General features: G+C 35.8%; 1 protein-coding gene across 1 annotated transcript in view; it reads right to left on the reverse strand.

The window, feature by feature from the left end:
• FAM227B (family with sequence similarity 227 member B) overlaps window positions 1-18,274 on the reverse strand; it is a 221,168-nt gene that overhangs the window by 17,704 nt on the left and 185,190 nt on the right. The window lies entirely within an intron of this gene.

The raw sequence follows: 18,274 nt of genomic DNA on the forward strand, positions 1-18,274 counted from the left end.
TATGCATTTTATTAAAGGAAAAGAAAAAACTCTAACTAGAATTTAAACTGAATAAGTAAGAAAAAAAAAGGCCAGATCTTACAAGCAATTTTGTAATTGTCTCTGGTTCAAGGTGGCTGCAGAATGCTTATACCACACATGCACATGCTTTTTCATGTAAAACAAGACTCATTTGTTCCTCAAGTTCTTTAAAAAAATGTACTATACTCATTCCCCACTTCTCCTTTTCTTAACTTGGCCCTCACTCCTAATTGGCAGAGTTTGTGAAAGGGAGAAACTTAGCAATCTACTCAGCAAAGTCTAGAACAGCTTCAAATAACAGTTATCTAAAACTAAAAATAAAACCTCCTTTTCTCTTCGAAAAGCAATATTTAAATATTTAATACATCCTTTATCTTATTATGACTCCATGATGTTTCTCTGCTTATAAAGTACTCTGTTAAATAAAGCTTAAATATATTTTAAAAAATTTAAAATCTTATCCTTTAAGGTATCTTTGAGGTCCTAAAAGGAGAGTTATTGGGTTTTTTTAGGTAACTACTATCAATGCAAATTAAATAGTATCAATGTGAATTAAATAAAGGAAATTCATGGATCAGAAATAGGACTATAAAAAGGCAATCAGAATTTTGTAGAGTCTAGGTTACTTACAAAGTTATTTAGCTGAGGGCTTATACAGAGAGTGGCATACTTTTATACTATGGATCAAAGCAAAACCTTGCACAATGACAAAAGTAGTTTATTTTGGGGCAAAAACAAATAAAAATTAAATAAAACTAGGATAAAAGGAAAAAATCCAATTAAAAAGAAGCAAAATGTCAAGAAATTTTAAGAACTCAGATGGGAAATTAACTTGATTGGTAATTTTGTTGAATTAAAGAATGAATGAATGAGATAACATGTATTCTTAGGCCATGAAACTTCTAAAATTGGAAAGCTGAAAAGTGGCAAGGTAAAAGAGAACACTATACATGCTTGCTGTCTGATATATAAAAGTGATATCTCAAGTTCTGTGAATGGATTAAACTTTTGTTCTTACTTAAGACAGTGCTGTCTATAGCACTGTTTTGTGATGATGGACATGTTTGATATCTGCACTGGACAACAGTCACACAGAGCTCGTGAACACTTAAAATGTGATTAGTGTAAGTGATGAACTGAAGTTTTATTTATCCTTGATTTTATTTTTATAACTTTAAATAGCCACAGATGGCTATTTAATACACACAATTCCAATAAACTGCAGAGGAAGGAACACTTCTGAACTCATGCTATGAGTCCAGAATCACACTTATACCAAAAATCATACAAAGATATCACAAAAAAGAATATTGTAGGCCAATATCACTAATGAACGTAGATGCAAAATCTTCAACAAAACACTAGCAAACAGAATCCAACAATATATTAAAAGGATCATACATCATGATCGAGTGGGATTTATCCCAGGGATGTAAGGATTTTTCCATATCACAAATCAATCAGTATAAAATACTAAATTAACAAATTGAAGAATAAAAACCACATGATCATCTCAATGGGTGCAGAAAAATCTTTTGACAAAATTCAACATCCATTCATTCATGATAAAATGTCTCCAGAAAGAGGGCAAAGAGGGGACCTATCACAACATAATAAAGGCTACATGTGACAAATCCACAGCTAACGTCATCAGTTCAGTTCAGTTCAGCCGCTCAGTCGTGTCTGACTCTTTGCGACCCCATGAATCGCAGCATGCCAGGCCCCCCTGTCCATCACCAACTCCCAGAGTCCACCCAAACCCATAACCATTGAGTCGGTGATGCCATCCAGGCATCTCATCCTCTGTCGTTCCCTTCTCCTCCTGTCCCCAATCCCTCCCAGCATCAGGGTCCCTTCCAATGAGTCAACTCTTTGCATGAGGTGGCCAAAGTACTGGAGTTTCAGCTTCAGCATCAGTCCTTCCAGTGAACACCCAGGACTCATCTCCTTTAGGATGGACTGGTTGGATCTCCTTGCAGCCCAAGAGACTCTCAAGAGTATTCTCCAACACCATAGTTCAAAAGCATCAATTTTTCAGCACTCAGCTTTTTTCACAGTCTGACTCTCACATCCATACATGACTAGAGATCTCTTCAAGAAAATTAAGATACCAAGGGAACATTTCACACAAAGATGGGTTCGATAAAGGACAGAAATGGTATGGACCTAACAGAAGCAGAAGATATTAAGAAGAGGTGGCAAGAATACACAGAAGAACTGTACAAAAAAGATCTTCATGACCCAGATAATCACAATGGTGTGATCACTCACCTAGAGCCAGACATCCTGGAATGTGAAGTCAGGTGGGCCTTTGAAAGCATTTACTACGAACAAAGCTAGTGGATGTGATGGAATTCCAGTTGAGCTATTTCAAATCCTGAAAGATGATGCTGTGAAAGTGCTGCACTCAAAATGCCAGCATATTTGGAAAACTCAGTAGTGGCCACAGGACTGGAAAAGGTCAGTTTTCATTGCAATCCCTAAGAAAGGCAATGCCAAAGAATGTTCAAACTACTGCACAATTGCACTCATCTCACACGCTAGTAAAGTAATGCTCAAAATTCTCCAAGCCAGGCTTTAGCAATACGTGACCCGTGAACTTTCAGATGTTCAAGCTGGTTTTAGAAAAGGCAGAAGAACCAGAGATCAAATTGCCAATATCTGCTGGATCTTCGAAAAAGCAAGAGAGTTCCAGAAAAACATCTATTTCTGCTTTATTGACTACGCCAAAGCCTTTGACTGTGTGGCTCACAATAAACTGTGGAAAATTCTGAAAGAGATGGGCATACCAGACCATCTGACCTGCCTCTTGAGAAACCTGTATGCTGGTCAGGAAGCAACAGTTAGAACTAGACATGGAATAACAGACTGGTTCCAAATAGGAAAAGGAGTACGTCAAGGCTGTATATTGTCACCCTGCTTATTTAACTTACATGCAGAGTACATCATGAGAAATGCTGGGCTGGATGAAGCACAAGCTGGAATCAAGATTGCCGGGAGAAATATCAATAACCTCAGAGATGCAGATGATACCACCCTTATGGCAGAAAGTGAAGATGAACTAAAGAGCCTCTTGATGAAAGTGAAAGAGGAGAGTGAAAAAGTTGGCTTAAAGCTAACGTCATACTCAATGGTAAAAAACTGAAAGTATTTCTTCTAAGATCAGGAACAAGACAAGGATGCCCATTCTCATTACTTTTATTCAACATAGTACTAACATTGAATAGCCAAATCAATAAGACAAAAAATAGAAATTAAAAAAATCTAAATTGGAAACTAAGAAGTAAAACTGTCACTGTTTTCAGATGACATGATACTGTACACAGACTATATACATTCTCAAGAGGCCACCAAAAAACTACTAGAGTTTATCAATGAATTCGGTAAAGTTGCAGGATACAAAATTAACACATAGAAACCGGCTACATTTCTATATACTAACAACAACTATATGTAAGAGAAATTAAGGGAAAAAAATCCTATTTACCATTGTATCAAAAAGAATAAAATACCTAGGAATAAATCTACCTAAAGAGGTTCTTACAAGAGACCTGTACTCAAAACACCATAAGATACTGATAAAAAAAACTGAAGCTGAAAAAAACAGATGGAAAGATGTACTGCTTTCTTGGTTTAGAAGAATTAATATCATTAAAATGACCCTACTACCCAATGCAATCTATAGATTCAAAGCAATCCCTATCAAAATTCTGAAAGTGTATTCCACAGAATATGAACAAATAACTTTAAAATTTGTATGGAAACACAAAAGACCCCTAATAGCCAAAACAACCTTGAGGATCATGCCTCCCTTATATCAGACAATACTACAAAGCTACAGTAATCAAAACAGAATGGTACTAGGGCAAAAATAAGACACAAGCCGATGGCACAGAATAGAGAGCCCAGAAATAAACTCACATACCAACAGTCAATTAATCTATGACAAAGGGGGCAAGAACATACGATGGAGAAAGGACAGTCTCTTCAATAAGTGTACTGGGAAAACTGAATGAAAGTGAAAGTGAAAGTGAAAGTGAAGTTGCTCAGTCGTGTCTGACTCTTTGCGACCCCGTGGACTGTAGCCTACCAGGCTCCTCCGTCCATGGGATTCTCCAGGCAAGAACACTGGAGTGGGTTACCATTTCCTTCTCCAGGGGATCTTCCCAACCCAGGGATCGAACACAGGTCTCCTGCATTGGAGGCAGACGCTTTAACCTCTGAGCCACCAGGGAAGCCGATAGCTATATGTAAAAGAATAAAACTAGAACACTTTCTAATACCATATACAAAAATAAATTCAAAATAGATTAAAGACCAAATGTAAGGCCAGAAACCATAAAAGTTGTAGAAGAAAACAGGCAGAACACCCATTGTGATAAATTGTGGCAGTATTTTTTGAATCTGTCTCCTAAAGCAAAGGAAATAAAATAAAAAATAAATAAATGGAACCCAATTCAACTTAAAAGTTTTTGTACAGCAAAGAAAACTACTGACAAAACAAAAAGACAACCTACTTTAATTGCTGAAAATATTTGCAAATGATATGACTGATAAGGAATTAATATTCATTGCATATGCACAACTCATATAACTCAACATCCAAAAAACCCCCAAACAACCTGTAAAGAATGGGCAGAAGAACTAAATATACATTTTCCCCAGGAGGAAATACAGTGGTGAACATGAAAAGATGCTCAATAACACTAATCATCAGGGAAATGCAAATCAAAACCACAATGAGACATCCTCACAATTGTCAGAATGGCTATCACCAAAAAGAAGAGAAATAAGAAACGTTGGTGAGGATGTGGAGAAAAGGCAACCCTTGCACACTCATGGTGGGTATTTAAATTGGTATAGCCACTGTGGAAAACAGTATGGAGTTTTCTCTAAAAAATAAAAATAGAGCTACTATATGACCCAGCAATTCTATTCCTGTGTATATGTCCTAAGAAAAACCCCAACACACTAATTCAAAAAGATATAAGCATCTCAATGTTCATAGCAGCATTCTTTACAATAACCAAGATATGTAAGCAAACTAAATGTCCATCAACAGATGAATGCATAAAGAAGATGTGGTGTATACATATCACACACACACACACATAGCCATAAATTTTGCCATTTTCAGCATTTCAGCAATGTGTATGAACTTGGAAGGTATTATGCTAAGTGAAATAAGTCATATCAAGAAAGACAAATACTGTATGATATCACTTATATGTGGAATCTAAAAAATACAACAAACTAGTAAATATAACAAAGCAGACTCACAGATTTGGAGAACAAACTAGCAGTTATCAGTAGGGAGAAGGAAGAGGCGAGGGGCAGTATAGAGATAGGGGACTAAGAAGTACAAACTATTGTATATAAAACAAGTTGCAAGGATATACTGTATTGTACAACATGAGGAATATACCCAATATTTTATAATAATTATAAATGGAGTATAACTTTTAAATTGCAAATCACTATATTGTATACCTGTAACTTATATATAAACTATACTTGAATTAAAAAAAATAGCCAACAATAACTAGTGGCTACCCTGTTAGGCAGTACAGCTCTTGAAAGATGAAAAACAGAGTAATTATCTAACAGTATATACATATTTATATTTCTTTAAATCTTGCTTTAAATAGTATAGATTGCCATTTTTATATAATACTGCAAAATATCATTGAATGGATCACATACCTACTAATTATGGTTTTCTAAACTGTCTAGTAAAAACTGTTCTTTTTTCTTGGAGAAACTATCAGAATATGAGAATAGTAAGGAAGAGAAAACTGCTTTTTATGGGCTAGTTCCACAAAACTGAGCCCATAGAATAAGAACCAATGGTCCATCTCTTAAATTATATTCAGAATCCCCCCAAGGGTATTGTGATGAGCCTGTTTTACAGTCCATTTTTTGACTCTGAATGGTCTTCTTGCATGTTATGCCTCATAAAATTCCTAAAACTTGGGCACCTTCTCTCTTATTTGCTTCAACCACCAATGATGTAGAAAGTCAAATTCCTTCAACAGAATCACAAACCTCAGGGTCCAAAAAGACTTGAAATTTATCTAGTCCAATCCATTTGCTTGATATACATAGAGGATATTGGCTCAAATTTGGGCTCAAATTAGAGTAAAATTTCCCCTATATTGCTGAAGGGGTCCCTTCTGTGCAACTAAAGTTTTTACATTTCCTCTCTACATCCTCATTTCCCTACTTCCTTCTCCTCCTTTCTCCAGCCTGTTTTTCCTATTTGCAGACAACTAAAGGAAATATCAGTTCTCCACCATGTTTCAGTAGAGGGGGTATGTGTTGCCACAGGGTTTCTAGGACTGAGTGTTTTCAACAAAAAGTATTTTAAAAAGACTTCCTACTCTAGAAAGCTACCATCTGGTTTCTATTATCTGAAAGGTCTCATTAACAGATGATTTTGTAATGCCCATATCCCTATTATTGAAGCTGAAGAAAAGTGAGGATTAAATTTTGGGGGTAAAATCTCATAAATAATGGAACAAACTTTCTGGTGGTGTAGGCTTTCCTATTCATTTTCATCCTGAGAATTTTAGGATTGAGGGAAAGAAGTATTTTATCTTGTCTTTACTGGATTTAGAAAAGGCAAAGGAACCAGAGATCAAATTGCCAACATCCACTGGATCATAGAAAAAGCAAGAGAGTTGCAGAAAAACATCTACTTTTGCTTCATTGACTATGCCAAAGCCTTTGACTGTGTAGACCACAACAAACCGTGGAAAATTCTTAAAGAGATGGGAATACCAGACCACCTGACCTGCCTCTTGAGAAACCTGTATGCAGGTCAGGAAGCAACAGTTAGAACTGGACATGGAACAACAGACTGGTTCCAAATAGGAAAAGGAGTATGTCAAGGCTGTATATGGTCATTTAACTTATTTAATCTATATGCAGAGTACATCTATGAGAAATGCTGGGCTGGAAGAAGCACAAGCTGGAATCAGATTGCTGGGAGAAATATCAATAAACTTAGATATGCAGACACCACCCTTATGGCAGAAAGCGAAGAAGGACTAAAGAGGCTTGTGATGAAAGTGAAAGAGGAGAGTGAAAAAGTTGGCTTAAAACTCAACATTCAGGAGAAGGCAATGGCCCCCCACTCCAGTACTCTTGCCTGGAAAATCCCATGGACAGAGGAGCCTGGTAGGCTGCGGTCCATAGGGTCGCGAAGAGTCGGACACGACTGAGCAACTTCACTTTCACTTTTCACTTTCATGCATTGGAGAAGGAAATGGCAACCCACTCCAGTGTTCTTGCCTGGAGAATCCCAGGGACAGGGGAGCCTGGTGGGCTGCCGTCTATGGGGTCGCACAGAGTCGGACACGACTGAAGCGACGCAGCAGCAGCATACTTAAGTGGTAAAAAAGCGTTACTAGTAGAAACCAAAAAAGGTTTGGCTACAAATTGTATTCTTGGTAATGTTTCTAAATGCATTCTGTTAATGTTAAAATTTCTAACATACACATTTCTTATGTGTAAGTTTTTTAAGAAAACTGTCTTATTCAAGTATTACATGCTTGCTGCCTTTCATATAATTCCATATTACTTTTTAAAAATAAAGTTATTTCTAGGAAAACTAAAAAAAAAAAAAACAACTCAACATTCAGGAAACAACAGAAACAGTGAGAGACTTGATTTTTTTGGGGCTCCAAAATCACTGCAGATGGTGACTACAGCCATGAAATTAAAAGACGCTTGCTCCTTGAAAGAAAAGCTATGACCAACCTAGACAGCATATTAAAAAGTAGAGACATTACTTTGCCAACAAAGGTCCATCTAGTCAAAGTTATGGTTTTTCCAGTAGTGATATATGGATGTGAGAACTGGACTACAAAGAAAGCTGAGCACCAAAGAATTGATGCTTTTGAACTGTGGTTTTGGAGAAGACTCTTGAGAGTCCCTTGGACTGCAGGAAGATCCAACCAGTCAGTCCTAAAGGAAATCAGTCCTGAATATTCATTGGAAGGACTGATGCTGAAGCTGCAGTTCCAATACTTTGGCCACCTTATGCCAAAAACTGACTCATTGGAAAAGACCCTGATGCTGGGAAAGATTGAAGGCAGGAGGAGAAGGGGATGACAGAGGATGAGATGGTTGGATGGCATCACAAACTCGATGGACATCAGTTTGAGTAAGCTCTGGGAGTTGGTGATGGACAGGGAGGCCTGGCGTGCTACAGTCCATGGGGTCACAAAGAGTTGGACACAACTGAGTGACTGAACTGAACTGGAAAAATAACTAGATGAAAGGGTTCTGGATTAGATGCCTTTTAACCCCCCCCGGCATTTGTCTTTTAGCTAATTTATTCTTTCAAAAATGTGATTACCAGGTCCTTAGTATATGTTAATTTATCTGAAATGAACTGACTTGAAAGATACAATTCATAGTAATTTTTAGTAATGACACACAAATTGTTACTCACATATTAGTGATAAATCTATACGTGCATGTGTGATGAAGATTATTGGAACTCTTTTAATGAATAAAAGTAAAAAGGAATTGCACATGGCTCTAAGGAATTTCCCACTAGATTCTGTGTAGATGGAGAATTATACAGAACTGGTGATCTACTATGAGTCTCAGGGTTTCTTTTTCCCCCTGTTGACTATTTGAATCTCCCCCATCATGGATAATTCTCGACAGATGGTTTCTTTGTATAGTTTTTATTTTTATGCTGAGATAAATGTTGATATTAATATATCCTGTATTAATTTTAATTGTAGTTTAATCACCTGCGTCTGCATAGTTTTTACATGTTAGTCTGTATAAATGTGTTGTGGTGGCAGCATGTGCTTATAGAAAGACAAAACACTCATCATGACATTGCAATGAGTTCAGATTTTTCCCAAAATGCAACAAAATGTGAATGAACATTATAAACTCAGGTTAGAAATACAGATACAGCCTATAGACTTTACTTTTTAATGAGACTCAACATTTTGTTTTTGAGTTTTCTTTTTTAAAAAATAAATAATATTTGTTTCACATGTAAAATAATTATTAGACTTAAGAGTTTAGTTTACTGGAAACTAAAAAATACTCAAAAGTCTAATAATTATTTTACACATAAAAGAGTTGAGGTAGTCTACAAAAATGCAGACAAATGTGAGAAGGGAAAAGTAGGAGCTCCAAATACATTTTGCATAAGATTCTTCCCAGTTTGAAAACACACTACACATTCAGCTCTGGGTCCTAGAAGTCAGTTTTTCTTTTCTATTTTACTCAAAACACTAGTATTAAGCAGCCACATTTAAAAAAGAGAAATTCAAAGATCATTCACTAAAAATTTTAAATTTTCTACTAGTAATGATTCAATGTACATTATCTAGTAAAAGAGTTGATAATTTTCCTTATAAATATACGTTAAAAATCATGTCAGAATCCAGAGCACCTTGTGACATATGATTACGCTCCCTCCCTCCCTCCTTCTCTAGACACATCTCCAGTCTTCTCAGTGTTTATATGTGGACCCTGAGACACTGACAAGAAAGCAATCTTCATTTTCTCTCTTATGATTTTAGCAAATCATTCTGAGTCAAAAATATTACCTGTAATGTTGTTTATTTTTAAACAAATGGACCAGACTGGATCTGGTCCACAAGACTCTGATTTTAAAATTGCATACTGATCAAGTATCATATTGTTCTGAATTTGAGTTGAAAAAAGTGTGTCATAAGAATCACTTTTGTAGTAACTTATAAGGGAAAAGAATCTGAAAAAAATGAATATAGATATGTAAAACTGAATCACTTTGCTGCATACCTGAAACTAATATAATACTGTAAATCAACCATACTTCAATAAAAAAACTAAGTAATGAAAAAAATGAATATGAATGCCATGCATGAACCTCCACTGAAATGCAGTCTTTATGAACTGGTTGGAAGGAGAATATGTTCAAGATATCCATTTGAAAGTATGGCAGGATAAATCTCTCTGCATGCGAGTCTTGATAAAACTGATTTTTAATGAGTGGAAAAAGAGAATTTCTTTCTAAAGAAATAAAGCATTTTGAAATAGAATGTGCTCAATCATGCAATCTTATATGTCTGAAGGAAAAACTATAAAAGTTATTTAACACAGGACCAGGTGGAGAAATTTGAATTAACTATATATTCTCAAATATGAGAACATTATCATGGCATCCCTTCTCATTTGTCTTCTGTTGGCTTCTCTCTCTCTTACCAGCCCTCTCACAAACCATAATTGTGATTATTTTTAAAAGCCTAGAATATGATTTTTTTTTCATTTTTATTTTATACTGGAGCATGGTTGATTAACAACGTTGTGTTAATTTCAAATGTAGAGCAAAGTGATTCAGTTATACATATACTTGTATTTATTCTTTTTCAAATATTTTTCCCATTTAGGTTAATATAGAATACTGAGCAGCATTTCCTATGCTATACAGGTCCTTGTTTGCTATTTCTTTTAAATATAGTGGTATGTACATGTCAATTCCAAGCTTTTAATCTATCCCTACCCCTTCCCTCTTGCTAACCATAAGTTTGTTCTCCAAGTCTGTGAGACTAGAATATGGTCTTATCTTCTGGAATTATATATGCCCCCTGGGTAAACAATTCAGCACCAGAGTGTTTGAGTGCATTGGCTCAGAAACCAGATTGTCAAGGATAGACTCCAAGTGTTATCACTTACTCTGGTGTCCTCGGACAAATTATCTAACTTTCCTGTGCCTCAGTTTCCTTATCTGTAAACTAGGGACAATAATAGTAATTATCTCAGGAGTTGACATGATAATTAAATGAGTTAATAAATGTAAAGTACTTAGAAACAGTGCTTGGTATGCAGTAACTTTTTAATAAAGTTTAAAAAACATTTTATAATGACAATTTCAAAGATTAACTTTGGACCAATGACTCCTAAATTTCTATCTCTATCCTCTAGCTTTCTTAATTTTAACAATAATGTCAAATTTTGTAAAAAAAATAAAATGAAGTTTGGTCTTATCTTTATATAAAACTGTTATATACCCACCCATCAGACATTTATTTAATACCTATTTTAAGATACTTTTTCTTCTCTGGTGTCAGGGATATGGAGACAAATAACTCTTTATTCTCTATTGGGTGACAAAAACAAGTAGAGAAATGGTAACACTACAATGTGATAAATATTTGGATTGAGGTATCTATTTCTGCTTATTGACTATGCCAAAGCCTTTGACTGTGTGGATCACAATAAACTATGGAAAATTCTGAAAGAGATGGGAATACCAGACCACCTAACCTGCCTCTTGAGAAACCTATATGCAGGTCAGGAAGCAACAGTTAGAACTGGACATGGAACAACACACTGGTTCCAAATAGGAAAAGGAGTACGTCAAGGCTGTATATGGTTACCCTGCTTATTTAACTTACATGCAGAGAACATCATGAGAAACGCTGGGCTCCAAAATCACTGCAGATGGAGACTGCAGCCATGAAATTAAAAGACGCTTACTTCCTTGGAAGGAAAGTTATGACCAACCTAGATAGCATATTAAAATGCAGAGACATTACTTTGCCAACAAAGGTCCGTCTAGTCAAGGCTATGGTTTTTCCAGTGGTCATGTATGGATGTGAGAGTTGGGCTCTAAAGAAAGCTGAGCGCTGAAAAATTGATGCTTTTGAACTGTGGTGTTGGAGCTCCAAGACTCTTGAGAGTCCTTTGGACTGCAAGGAGATCCAGCCAGTCCATCCTAAAGGAGATCAGTCCTGGGTGTTCATTGGAAGGGCTGATGCTGAAGCTGAAACTCCAATACTTTGGCCACCTCATGCGAACAGTTGACTCATTGGAAAGACCCTGATGCTGGGAGGGATTGGGGGCAGGAGGAGAAGGGGATGACAGAGGATGAGATGGCTGGATGGCATCACCGACTCGATGGACATGAGTTTGAGTAAACTCTGGGAGTTGGTGATGGACAGGGAGGCTTGGTGTGCTGAGATTCATGGGGTCGCGAAGAGTCGGACACAACTGAGCGACTGAACTAAACTGATACAGGGGCTATAAAATTATTGAAGACATTTGTCTAAATCAGACTTTTGCTCAAACATTGTGAGTTATCCATTGATGTATAGCAAATTATCCTGAAATTTGGCAGCATAAAACAAGAAAAATTTATTATTGGATAGCTTCTGCAGGTCAGGAATCTGGGCATAGCTCAGCTGGATACTTCAGGCTCAGGGTCCCTCACTGGCTGCAATCAAGGTATGGCAGGGCTGCAGTGATCTCAGGATCAAATGAAGGAGAAGCTGCTTCTAGGCTCACTCATGTAGTTATTGGCAAGATTTACTTCCTCAAGGGTTGTTGGACTAAGGGTCTCAGTTTCTTTTTTTTTTTTTTTTTCATTTTAATAGGGCTTTTATTGCAGTAAAAAATGTATTATTTCCCACCACACTTAGGGTCCAAATAACAGGGTCTCAGTTTCTTGTTGGCTGTTGACTGGAGGCCTTCCTCACTTCCCTGCCTGCTGGGAGTCTCCACAGGACAGCTCACAACTTGGTAGCTGGTTTCTCCCAGAGGGCTCCAAAAGAGTAAGCAAGAAAGGCTGAGTAGGATTGATGTCAGTCTTTTTGCAGCTGAATCTCAAAAGTGACATTTCATTATGTTTGCCATATTCTATTTGTTAGAAGCAAGTCATAGGTTCAGCCCATACCCAAAGGGAAATAATTACATGAGGGCATAAGACAGAAGGTAGGAACCACTGAGGACCATTTTAGAGTCTGCCGATCGCAACATGATGAATTAAATTTGTCTTTTTTTGTTTTTGTTATTTATCTCCTCCACTTTCTCTGCTATCTCCTACTTCTTCACTCTGAATAGATGCATTTACTGCAAAGTGTTATTTTTACACTTCAGAAAAGCCAGAGATTCCAATAAGCCCAGAGAAAACTAATAAAAAAATATCCTACATTCTGAATAGCTGTAAATATAAATGTAAATAAATAGCTGTAAATGTAAACTTTCAGGAGAAAGATTAATTTAGTGATCATACAGTCATCACAAATATAAGAAATCTGGACACAAATTTCATTAGCAGCTATCAAGATCTTGGTTTTAACACAACATTGTAAAAATCAACTATACTTCAATTTAAAAAAAATTACTGACATGTACACACTGCTATATTTATAGTGGATAACCAACAAAGACCTACTGTATAGCATAGGGAGCCCTGCTCAATGTTACGTGGCAGCCCGGATGGGAGGGGAGTTTGGGGGAGAATGGATACGTGTATATGTATGGCTGAGTCCCTTTGCTGTCCGCCTGAAACTACCACAACATTGTTAATCAGCTATACCCCAATATAAAATTAAAAGTTAAAAAAAAAACCCAAAACAACAACAACAAAGTTTTAAAGGAAAAAGATGTTAAAATAAAGATCTTATTGAAAACATTACTGGGCTGTGCCGCGAACCACCAGCTTGGACTGTCATGTGAGGCAAGTAGCAGGACCAGCAGACTGTTGCCAGCTCTGCTGCATGAATCACCTGGGCAAGCTACTCACCCTCCAGCTTTGACTCCTTCATTTGTAGGGTGGCTGTGTGGGTGCCTGCTCTTCCCACTGCCACAGGAATTTGGTCATTTCTCATAATAATACATAGAGAGAGTCAATATATGCTTTGAAACACTGTCAAGTGCTGATGGATGTAAGGCATCATTATCATTTTGTTCATCATTAGATCCGGGAATATTTTTTCTTATCAGCAGGTATTACATTTTACAAGCTCAGAAAGCATTATGGAAAGTCTAATTTCTTTCTTTTCTTAAAAAAATTTGTTTTATTTAAGTGTAGTTTATTTTTAATGTATTAATCTCTGCTGTACTGCAAAGTGATTAGTTATACATATATACACATTTTCCCATTTTCTTTTCCATTATGATTTATCACAGGATATTGAATATAATTCCCTTACTATACAGTAGGATTCTGTTGTTTATCCATTCTGTATAAAATAGTTTACATCTGCTGATGCCAAACTCCCAATCCATCCCCCCCCACCACCCATTGGCAACCATTCTCTATGTCTATGAGTCTATTTCTGTTTCACAGATAAGTTCAGTTGTGTCATATTTTAGATGCATAAGTGATATCCATATGGTATTTGTCTTTTTGCTTATTTTAGTTGGTATGATAATCTCTAGGTCCATCTATGTTGCTGGCAAATGGCATTATTTCATTCCTTTTTATGACTGAGTAATATTCCATTGCATATACATACCACATCTTATTTAGCCATTCATCTGTAGATGGCCAGTAAGGTTGTTTCCATGTCTTGACTATTGTAAATAGTGCTGTTATGAACACTGAAGTGGTATGTATCTTTTAAAATTAATTTTGTTCATAGCCGACACTTTCTAAATGGTAATTTCTTTCAGATCTTTAGGAAATGAAATACTGTCCTAAATGGTTTCATGTTCTAGATATCCATTTTCTGCTTTTCCCGTCTCAACCCATACTTACACTCTTCCCACATTCTCAGTAAACTGGTGTTATGAAACCATGTATTGCTGTTTGACAAATCCATGCCCATCAGAAATGTAAACAGAGACATTTTTTACAATCACAATAAAAATTAGCTAAACATAAAAATAATCTATTATGAATGGTTTTAGATATCTTTCAAGTTTCACTTCTAAACATTTAAAAATTTTGAATTTTAAACATCAGTTTGAATAATTCAGGATTGATGAGCATCCTTAAATTACAAGAAACAGAACAGACTGAATTAATTTTCTAGTTTGCCTTTCTCCTTGTGTTCCAGAGCCATCCAAGTTAATTCCATGTCCCTGTGGTCAGTGAGACTCTGGAGGTTATCTGGTCTGAAATATGGGAGAAGTGCTCTAGAAAGAATCCTCAGAATCTGTTAGAGCAGTGTTCTCTACACTTCTAGGATCATGTATCTTATAAGTAAAAGCTATGTGAGCACACACCCTTATAGGTATTATTTAAAATTTAGAAATTATATACATATCAATCTGTATTAATATATTAGGCATATTATAAAAGATGCCATCTTCAAATAGAAAACAGTGAGATGAAATAAAATATTTTAAAAATAAAATTTAACATGATGTTTATTAATGGTACACTGAACCTTTTATCCTCAAATTATAGAGATTTGTATTGAGGTCTATGCAGTTGATAAATGCCTTGCAAATTAAACTGGCATCATACTATTATTTGCTAATTTTGAAAAGTACAACATACATTTAGGGCTAGGCTCATTGTTCTAATAATGATGTCTATCCATATTTCAATTGATGTTTTTGAAAATTTTTATTTTTTTGGCCTATATCTCAGCAGAACTGATTAGATCACCACTAATTTTGTCTCTCAGTGTGACTGAAAAGGAGCTAGCTCCTTCAAGAAATAGGTGAAATATCAGGGAACCCTCTTACACTGTTGGTGGGAATGCAAACTAGTACAGCCACTATGGAAAACAGTGTGGAGATTTCTTAAAACACTGGAAATAGAACTGCCATATGACCCAGTAATACCACTTCTGGGCATACACACCGAGGAAACCAGATCTGAAAGAGACATGTGCACCCCAATGTTCATCGCAGCACTGTTTATAATAGCCAGGACATGGAAGCAACCTAGATGCCCATCAGCAGACGAATGGATAAGGAAGCTGTGGTACATATACACCATGGAATATTACACAGCCATTAAAAAGAATTCATTTGAATCAGTTCTAATGAGATGGATGAAACTGGAGCCCATTCTACAGAGTGAAGTAAGCCAGAAAGATAAAGAACATTACAACATACTAACACATATATATGGAATTTAGAAAGATGGTAATGATAATCCTATATGCAAAACAGAAAAAGAGACACAGAAGTACAGAACAGACTTTTGAACTCTGTGGGAGAAGGTGAGGGTGGGATGTTTCGAAAGAACAGCATGTATATTATCTATAGTGAAACAGATCACCAGCCCAGGTGGGATGCATGAGACAAGTGCTCGGGCCTGGTGCACTGGGAAGACCCAGAGGAATCGGGTGGAGAGGGAGGTGGGAGGGGGGATCGGGATGGGGAATACATGTAACTCCATGGCTGATTCATGTCAATGTATGACAAAACCCACTGAAATGTTGTGAAGTAATTAGCCTCCAACTAAAAAAAAAAACACCTAAAAAAAAAAAATTAAAAAAAAAAAAAGGATACATGCTCCCCAAAGTTCACTGCAACACTGTTAAACAATAGTCAAAACATGGAAGCAACCTAAATGTTCATAGACAGAGGAATGAACACAGAAGAATGTGGAACAATAGGATATTACTCAACCATTAAAAATAATGAAATAATGCCATTTGTAGCAACATGGATGGACCTAGAGATTGTCATACTGAGTGAAGAAAGTCAGACAAAGACAAACACCATATGATATCACTTACATGCAGACTCTAAAAAGAAATGATACAAATGAACCTATTTACAAAATAGAATCAGACAGAGAGAACAAACTTATGGTTACTGGGGGAAGGTTGTGGGTAGGGGCAGTTAGAGAGTTTGGGATTGACCTATACTACTGCTATATTTAAAATGGATAACTGCAAGCACCTACTGATAGCACAGGAAATTCTGCTCAATATTCTATAACAACTTAAATGGAAAAAAAAACTGAAAAAGAATAGATACATGTATATGTAAAACTGAACCACTTTGCTGTACCCTTGAAACTAACACAATGTTATTAATTAGCTATAATTTAAAATAAAATTATAATAAAGTATTTATAATAAAAAAAAGAAATAGGTGAAATATCAGTCTTTTTTTTTTTTAATAGTCTTGCATTATAAATATTACCATCAATCCAAAGTTTCTTTTCAGGGAAATGTTTAAAGCTATTGGTCCACTAGTAAGTGTTAATTTAGTTAAATTACATGATATAATCTATAACTCGGCTTAACTATCCAAAGAAAACAGCAATAAATTGTGAACCTCAGACAATAACATAAGAGCAAACATGTCATTATTATCCCTCAATACAGTAGAGTGAAGACTGAAATGTCAACTGAGTGAAGGTACCTGTCTTCTAAATATTAGTCAAGTGTAATTTCTTTTTTATTTTTAAAGATAGAAATAGATACAATAGATATATTTTCCACCCAGAGTTGTATATACCCCAGTTTAGAGACCATTTACTATATCCCTTTGTGTTCATCCATGTCCCTAGTGAGACCTGGGCCAGAATCGGTTACACAGAAGGGGGACAAGAATGTAAACAGACATTTTACATTCTGCAACCAAAGAGCTCCAACTTCATTAAATTATTGGGTTGGCCAAAAAGTGTGCTTGGGATTAAAAAAAAAAAAAAAAAAAAAAGGAAAAACCCGAAAGAACTTTTTGGCCAACCTGATGTGTTTTTATACGTTAAGCTAAGAAATATTCAGTTGAACAAAGGATTACATAGCTAAGGTATGTCTGAAACTTTCTTCTAGAGAAGTCTAGAAGCCCATGACCCACAGTTCTGACAAATGTTTGAAATGGAACACTTTTCTAAAGAGCTAAAGATACCAGTTTTTAAGTTCCTGTGTTTTATGTTTGTTTTATTTCTCTTACATGCAAAATCACAGCCTTAGATCTAAAAGAGAAAATATTTTTAGCCAAACATGCTATGAAAGTTTTGAATGTAATTAAATGCTAAATACAGCATTAGTTATAAAATGCAATAAATTTTTTTCTTAACTGAGACATTAAAAAAAGCTAAAAGTTTTTAATATTTTGGAGATAGATCATATTAAAGCAAAGCTTAAAAAGGATATGGTTCTTTCAGTATTTCAGTGAGCTTAATCCTGACTTGTCTAGGGGCTTTGGAAATACCAGCTACTTCATGCATCTTAAGATAATATAAAATCAGTGGACTCTGACCTCCAAAATCGAAGAGAACGCGGTTAAACTCTGGACCACTACTGATATAATGGGACTGTAAGGGGTAGGAAAAAAAAAGAAGAGTCAATTATTACTTTTGTGTATTTTTAAAGAACTGTAAATTAAATATATCTGCATTATAACTATAGATACAATTATTATCTGGTATATTAAAACAAAGGGCAATTTTGCAAGGCATTCTTCTTAATGAAAGTGCTTTTGAGCCTATGAGTGTGTGCTGCAAGGCTCTAATAGTCTTTTAGCAGGAAGACAGGCCAACAGAGACCATTCTATCTGAAGAAAAGAAAGAAAAATGAGCATAACCCCAGAAAGG

The sequence above is a fragment of the Cervus elaphus genome, chromosome 12, assembly GCF_910594005.1.
Source record: "Cervus elaphus chromosome 12, mCerEla1.1, whole genome shotgun sequence".
Taxonomy (NCBI): domain Eukaryota; kingdom Metazoa; phylum Chordata; class Mammalia; order Artiodactyla; family Cervidae; genus Cervus; species Cervus elaphus.